Source organism: Bison bison, unplaced genomic scaffold (genome assembly GCF_000754665.1).
Source record: "Bison bison bison isolate TAMUID 2011002044 unplaced genomic scaffold, Bison_UMD1.0 scf7180017862978, whole genome shotgun sequence".
NCBI lineage: Eukaryota > Metazoa > Chordata > Mammalia > Artiodactyla > Bovidae > Bison > Bison bison.
The window spans coordinates 24,944-32,906 of record NW_011493550.1 but is presented as its reverse complement, the minus strand read 5'-3'; the positions used below and the strand labels follow the sequence as shown (position 1 = coordinate 32,906).

The 7,963-nt window shown below is 44.6% G+C and overlaps 1 protein-coding gene across 1 annotated transcript in view; it reads left to right on the top strand.

Moving 5' to 3' along the window:
• The window catches only part of DHRSX (dehydrogenase/reductase (SDR family) X-linked), a 121,841-nt gene extending 117,608 nt beyond the window's left edge, over positions 1–4,233 (top strand). The window contains exon 6 of the transcript XR_824659.1: positions 4,053–4,233. The gene's annotated coding sequence lies outside the window, so the exon portion shown is untranslated. The remainder of the gene's footprint in view (positions 1–4,052) is intronic.
• Positions 4,234–7,963: the final 3,730 nt, after the last annotated feature.

Here is a 7,963-nt window from a genome sequence, read left to right as displayed (position 1 = left end):
TTTAAGATGAATATCACCCCCTTAGGTTGCCCCTGACTTTTCCATTCACAGGGACCTTTCTCACCATCTTTTTAATTCCTTAATACACACATCACATTCTTTAGCCTTTAATGTCTTTTTGTTGTTGTTGTTTAGTTGCTGAGGTGTGTCCGACTCTTCTGCGACCCTGTGGACTGTAGCCCCACCAGGCTCCTCTGTCCATGGGATTCTCCAGGCAAGGATACTGCAGTGGGTTGCCATGCCCTCCTCCAGGGGATCTTCCCCACCCAGGGGTCAAACCCGGGTCTCTTACACTGGCAGGGGAATTCTTCACTGCTGAGCTGCCAGGGAAGCCCCTTATTATTGTTATTCACTGCTGATTCCTCCTATTGCAATAGAGGGTCCCTGGGAGCAGGAACTGTCCCTGCTGGGAGTCTGTCTGCACTTCCCAGGACCTGCGTCTCAAGTGAGCAGTTTGTTAGATGGATGAGGGAGGGGGTGACGAGGGGGAGGGGGTGACCGGTCTCACCTGCCTCCCGTCTCTATCAGCAGAATCTCGCCCTCTCCCACCCCCAACCAGGATGTCTTCCTTCTGCTCCTCTCCCTGAGTAACAGTCCATCCCCCAAGGCTGATTTCATAGAGCAAATTTTAATCCAGACGGTAACTCCCTCCTTCACATTCAATCTCCAATTAAAATCTCTAATAAGGGTTTCAAAGATGGAGAAGTCAATGTCATCCATGCCTTCAATAAATGGTCTAGGCAGCACTCTGATACCAAAATTACAGAAGACATTTTGCTATACATATTGCTAAGTAGGAAAGCAAAAAGAAGTGTCAGTCACTCAGTCATCTCTGACTCTTGCGACCCCATGGACTGTAGCCCACCAGGCTCCTCTGTCCATGGGATGCTCCAGGTAGGAATACTGGAATAGGTAGCCATTCTGTTCTCCTGGGGATCTTCCTGACCCAAAACCAAATAAAATACAAACAAGAATAATTGAAAAAGAAGGAAAAAAGGAGGAAGGGGTAAATTCGGAGTTTGGGATTCACATATACACATTGCTGCTGCTGCTGCTAAGTCGCTTCAGTCGTGTCCGACTCTGGGTGACCCCATAGACGGCAGCCCACCAGGCTCCCCCGTCCCTGGGATTCTCCAGGCAAGAACACTGGAGTGGGTTGCCGTTTCCTTCTCCAATGCATGAAAGTGAAAAGTGAAAGTGAAGTCACTCAGTCGTGTCCGACTCCTAGCGACCCCATGGACTGCAGCCCATCAGGCTCCTCCGCCCATGGGGTTTCCCAGGCAAGAGTACTGGTGTGGGGTGCCATTGCCTTCTCCGATATACACACTACTGTATGTAAGATAGATAATACACACCGATAAATATAGGGGCTTCCCTGGTTGCTCAGATGATAAATCTGCCTGCAATGCAGGAGACCCAGGTTCAGTCCCTGTGTTGGGAAGATCCCCTGGAGAAGGGAATGGCAACCCACTCCAGTATTGCTGCCTGCAGAATCCCATGAACAGAGGAACCTTGAATGGCTACCGTCCATGGGGTCACAAAGGTTGGACACTACTGACCAAATAACAAGGTCTTTTTATATAGAACAAGAAATTATATTCAGTGTCTTGTAATAATGTATAAGGGAAAAGAATCTGAAAAATATATGTGTAATAGAGTCACGTTGCTATAAATCCAAAACCAACACAACACTGTAAGCTGAGTATATTCCAACTATGAGAAGAAAAGATTTTCGTAACAAAAATATGATTTAAAAACCTTTGGGATTCAGAGAAAATTGGGGTGTTTGATCCCGAGAAATAAGCAGAGATGCAATAGTGTGCACGAAATAGATAAACGTAACCTCAGAGTTTAAAGTGTGAATGCAGGCAGTTTGTATGGTGAGAAATCAATTTTTGGTGAAATAGAAAACTGAGGCGGAAAAAAAAAATGTTTCCAGCATGCAGCGGAGAGTTGAAAATGCTTATGGGGATAAAACATCAACTTAGAGACACTGAGAACACTCACCAAAGCCAAACTGGAAACAGGATTTCCTACAAAGGAATATGGGCTATATCGACCAGAAACACTAACTATAGAAATGATGAAAGATGAATGTTGCAAGCCAAGAAATAGAAAAACGACTACATGCTGAGTTCTCAGTGAAAATTGGAAAGAAAACCAATTCTACACATGTTCTGGTAGCACTGTCCAAACGCTTAAAAAAAAAAACAAAACCCCTCTACAAGTGCTCATGGAAAGAAAAGAGTAGCAGAAGAACCAATATTGGTTTGGCTTCATTTCATCTCAGCTGCAAGAAATGACACAATGATATTGGACTGCCAAGCATTGATGAGGGGGAAAAAAATCATTATTAAAAATTCCACAGTGAAGGTACTGTAGAATTATCTTTTACTTCCAAAGTAGTTTTCAAATAAATTTCAGTACAGTTCATACAATTCACAGTATTGTACTCACTATCACTGTGGATGGTGACTGCAGCCATGAAATTAAGACGCTTGCTCCTTGGAAGGAAAGCGAAGACAAACCTAGACAGTGTGTTAAAAAGCAGACACCTCACTTTGCTAACAAACGTCTGTATAATCAAAGCTGGGGTTTTCCTAGTGGTCATGTATGAATGTGAGAGTTGGACCATAAAGAAGACTGAGTGCCAAAGAATTGATGCTTTTGAACTGTGGTATTGGAGAAGACTCTTGAGAGTCCCTTGGACTGCAAGGAGATCCAATCAGTCCATCCTAAAGGAAATCAGTCCTGAATATTCATTGGAAGGACTGATGTTGAAGCTGAAGCTCCAATCCTTTGGCCACCTGAGGTGAAGAGCAAGCTCTTTGGAAAAGACCCTGATGCTGGGAGAGATTGAAGGCGGGAGGAGAAGGGGACGACAGAGGATGAGATGGGTGGGTGGCATCACTGACTCGATGGACATGAGCTTGAGTAAACTCCGGGAGTTGGTGATGGACAGGCAGGCCTGGCGTGCTGCAGTCCATGGGGTTGCAAAGAGTCGGATATAACTTAGTGAATGAACAGCAGTGTATTGCAGTCAGCAACCATCCAGTGCTACAGACTTGGGGTGTGGAGAGGCAACCAGTTTCTAAATAAACAAATGAATATCCAGCCAAATAGATTTATGCCCTAAATTGAACATTCTTTGCATTATGCAAATTTTTTGCCTACAGAGCAGTTAGAAAGAGTAAAGAGGGTTTGGTTCTTAATCCACACTTCAAAAAATATCAAAAAAACAGGAAGCGAAACAGATTATGATTTACTAAATTTTTGCAATAATCAGGTCACAGCCAAGTCATCCTTGCCTTCAGATCCTTCAAGCCCTGGAACGCGGATAAAATATCTTTAATAGGATTTTGTAATAATGACAAAATAGTTTGCATATTCTTCTCTGAGGGACAAAAATCAAAAAAAGTTGATCATTATGTGTTTGATACTTTCCTCTGTAAATTAGTGGCCTTGAAAAGTGGGATGGAACTTCCCAGGTGGCTCAGTGGTAAAGAGTCTACGTGCTAAGCAGGAGATGGGGGTTCTATTCCTGGGTCAGGAAGACCCCCAGGAGAAAGAAATGGCAACCCAGTCCAGTATTCTTGCCTGGAGAATCCCATGGACAGAGGAGCCTGGCGGGCTGCAGTGCATGGGATTGCGAAGACTCGGGCACAACTTGATGACTAAAAACAACAGAAAGGGGGGCAGGTCTTCTCACATGAAAATATGGAATTGAAATCCATTTTAAGAATGAAAGTATTTGGAGACTTCCTTGGTGGTCCAGTGGGTAACGCTCCGCACTCCCAGTACAGGGAGCCCAGGTTTTATCCCTGGTCAGGGGGTTATATTCCACATGCTGCAAGTAAGACATAGCACAACCAAATAAATAAGTAAAATCATCATCATCATCATCATCATCATCATCATCATCATCATTACAGTATTTGCTAAAATCCCCTTAACTGGCATGTGCTACAAAAATAAAAAAAATTACAGTTTGGGAAAGAGTTCCAACCATCCATGCCTCTACTGAAATGTTTTTATCCTTTTCATAATTTCAGAAACTCGGGAGAGTCCCTTGACTTTACGGACAGCCCTTGTGGATAGGCCGAAAATGGAAGTGGAGTGATCCAAATCGGCAAGAGACTAAATTCGCACGCCATCTCTAGAATCGGTGAATCAGCTCCTGCTGAGTGTGCTTGTCCATGTGACTAAACATTTGTGTGCATTCCATGAACTACTTTGTGGGAAGACATGATTCTTTATATATATATATATATATTTTTTTTTTTTTCGTTGTGATGAGAACTCAGGATTTCCTCTCTCAAGAACTTTTTTAAAAATAATTTTTATGTATTTTTGGCCGTGCTGAGTCTCTCCTGCTGTGCTGGCTTTTCTCTAGTTGCAAAGGAGAGTGGTGGCTACGCTGTAATTGCCATGTACGGCCTTCTCGTTTCAGTGGCTTCTGTTGTTGTGAGCCACTAGCGCACGTGGGCTTCTGTGGTTGGGGCACATGTGGGCTTCTGTGGTTGGGGCACGCAGGCTTAGCTGCCCCACGGCATGTGGGATCTTCCCAGACCAGGGATGGGACCTGTGTCCCCTGCATTGGCAAGCAGAGTCTTCACCACTGGACCACCAGGGAAGTCCCTGGCCGTTAATTATACCTGAGAACAGTGAAGCAGAATGCCTGAGTCAGGTGTCCCGCAAGTCACACAGTTCATACGGGTGGAAGAGTCCGCATGCTCATCCAGACCGTGTCTGGATGACTCTGTATCAGTTTGTCTCAATATCTGATCGGGTTCCTCGTTCTCCATCAACCCCAAGTGGTATCTTGTCACCCTGCCCAGCCCTCAGCGGGAAACCTGTGAGGTCAGTTGAGGCACAATCCCCAAATAGTGATTTCTCCATCCACTGACCCCCACTTGCTCGTTGGCTATAAATGCTCTCTTGCCCGTGCCAACTTGGGAGGTGAGTCTGGATCCATCAAAAGTCTCTTTTGCACTATTGTGATGCATGCTAAGTCGATTCAGTCATGTCCGAGTCTTTGCGACCCTGTGGAATGTAGCCCACCAGGCTCCTCTGTCCATGGAGTTTTCTAGGCAAGAATATTGGAGTGGGTTGTCGTGCCCTCCTCCAGGGGATCTTCCCCACCCAAGGATTGAACCTACTATTTTCTGCATCTCCTTCATTGGCAGATAGATTCTTTAGCACTGAGCTTCCAGGGAAGCCCAAATTGTAGTAAATCTGACAGTTATCATGGTAATTACAATACTACTACTTATAGTAATTGCAGTTGTAGCACTAGTAATAATTGTAGTAGTGTTTGTAGTTGTAGTAACTGTTATAATTGCACTCCTGGTAAGTGTGATGGTTGCAGTAGTGGTTGTAGTGGTACAATCGTAACAATTGTTGTTGAAGGAGTAATAATTGCAGTAGTGGTTGTAATAGACGTTTTTGTCACAGTAGCCATTGCTGTCGTTAGGGGAGTAACAGGAGTTGCGATAGTTATAGCTGTAGCAGCACTAATTGTGACAGCAGTAGGTGTAGCAGTAGCAGAAGTTTATTATCACAGCAATTGTGATAATCACAGTAGTATCTGGGGTAGCAGTTGTTATAGTACCGCCAAGTTTGCGGTAGCTATAGCACAGCAGTAATTTTGGTGGCCATCGTTGTTTTAGTCACCACAAATGCTGTACTTGTAATGGTGATAGTAACAGTTGTACTAGTACTAATTGCTATAGTTAGTGTAGCGGCAGTAATCCTTGTAGAAGCAGCAATAGTCGTTAGAGCGGTCAATATTACTGTAGCAGGAGTAACCATAATAGTTGGAGCAGTAATTGCAGTAGTCCTGATTTCTGTAGTGATTGTAGCCGTGCTCACAATCGTAGCAGCAGTAACGTTGTTAGTAGTGGTCATAGTGGTAGATGTTACAGTTGTCATGGAAAGCCCAGTACGTGTAGTAGTAACTGTATTAGTACTCATGCTGTCACTTCCCTGGTGGCTCGGACGATAAAAGCGTCTGCCTACAAAGCGTGAGACCCAGGTTCGATCCCTGGGTTGGGAAGATCTTCTGGAGAAGGAAATGGCCACCCACTCCAGTATTCTTGCCTGGGAAATCCCATGGACGGAGGAGCCTGGCAGGGGTCTACAGTCCACGGGGTCGCAAAGAGTCAGACACGACTGAGCCACTTCACAACAACAACAAATGCTGTCGCAGTTGCAGCACGAGGAATGTTTTTAGTAGCTTTTATAAGCACGTTAGTTATCGTAATGGTTACAACTGTAGGAGCAAACGCAATAGTTGTGGTAGTGGTTGTAATAGTGGTTTCTGTAGCAGTAGCAATTGACGAAGTTGTGGTTGTAATAGGAAGTGGGGATAGTAACAGTTGGAGCCGTGCTAATTGTTGTAGCTTCAGGTGTAGCCGTGGCAAAAAGTAGAGTAGTTGTGAAAGTCGCGTCTACTACAGTAGTGTCTAATACTGACGGTCACCGTAGTATCATTTGCTGTAGCATAAGTTGTAGCACTAGCGATAACTGTAGTAGTTGTCATTGTTGTCATTGGAATTGCTGTACTTGGAATGATAGTAGTAGCAGTTGTAGTAGTACAAATTATGCAGTCACTATAGTAGTAGTAATCATCACAGCGGCAGCAGCGGTAGCAGCAATTGATGTAGCAGTAAGTATCACAGTTGTGGTAGTAAGATTTGTAGTAGTAAGTATGCGGTGCTCTTGGCCATGCTCATTGCAGCAGTAGTACTGGGTGGACCAGGAGCAGTAGCAGTTGCTGTAAATGTTACAGTTGTCGTAGGAAAGCTAATAATTGTAGTAGTAATCACACTAGGACTGGTTGGCATAGTTGTAACAGTAGTTACTATGATACCAGTCATAGCAGTGGTCGTCATGACAACTGTTACTATTGTAGTCGGAAAGCTAAGAGTTGTAGTAGTCATTGCACTAGTACCAGCTGGCATAGTCAAGTAGTTACTATGATACCAGTCATAGCAGTAGCTGTCATGGGAAATGTTACAGGTGTAGGCATAAAGCTGACAGTTAGAGTGGTAATTTCACTAGGCCTAGTTGGCAGTCGTTGTTACAGTAGTCACTATGATACCAGCCACAGCAGTAGTCGTCATGGTAACTGTTACCGTTATAGTCGTAAAGCTGACAGTTGTAGTAGTAACTGTACTAGTACTAGTTGGCATAGTCATTGTAGCAGTGGTCACTCTTGTACCAGTCATAGCAGTAGTCGTCATGGTAACTGTTACGGTTGTAGTCGTAAAGCTGACGGTTGTAGTGGTCATTGCTCTAGTACCAGTTGGCATAGTCGTTGTAACAGTAGTCACTTTTGTACCAGCCATAGCAGTAGTCGTCACGGTAACTGTTACCGTTGTAGTTGTCAAGCTGACCGTTGTAGTAGTGACTGCTCTAGCACCAGCTGCAGTAGTCTCTGTGCTCGTACAGTGGTTTCCACGCCAGTATCACTGACAACAGTCCTCCACGTAAACCGTACTGAGGGTGGGGTCTGGCTGTAGGAAGTTTCCCCGCACAAGCTCGGTGGACCCTCACGATGACTGTGTGACCCGTCGCCTCCTCTGAGCGGCTTCGGGACCTGTCCACGCTCGCACAGCTCATACCCTGCAGAGGCTCACCCCTGCATCTTCTGTGCTTTGCCAGACTTACCAGAGATAAGGAACAAAAACACACTTTCCACAAAATAAACAGAAAAACCCAAAGCCACACAAAAGGAGGGGGTATTCTTCCTGTCCTCAAAGAATTCTCCTGGAAACACAACACTGTAAAGCAGTTGTCCTCCAATTAAAAACAAATTAAAAAAAAAATCTCCAACCCTGAGGTCCATCATGTCCCGGAACAACAAGCCAAGAGGTCACCTCCAAAGACATGCACCTTCGAGATGATGCACGTGGGTCTATATTTAGAGCTCGTCCAGGAGAAAAGTCTAGAGTTTTTCTTT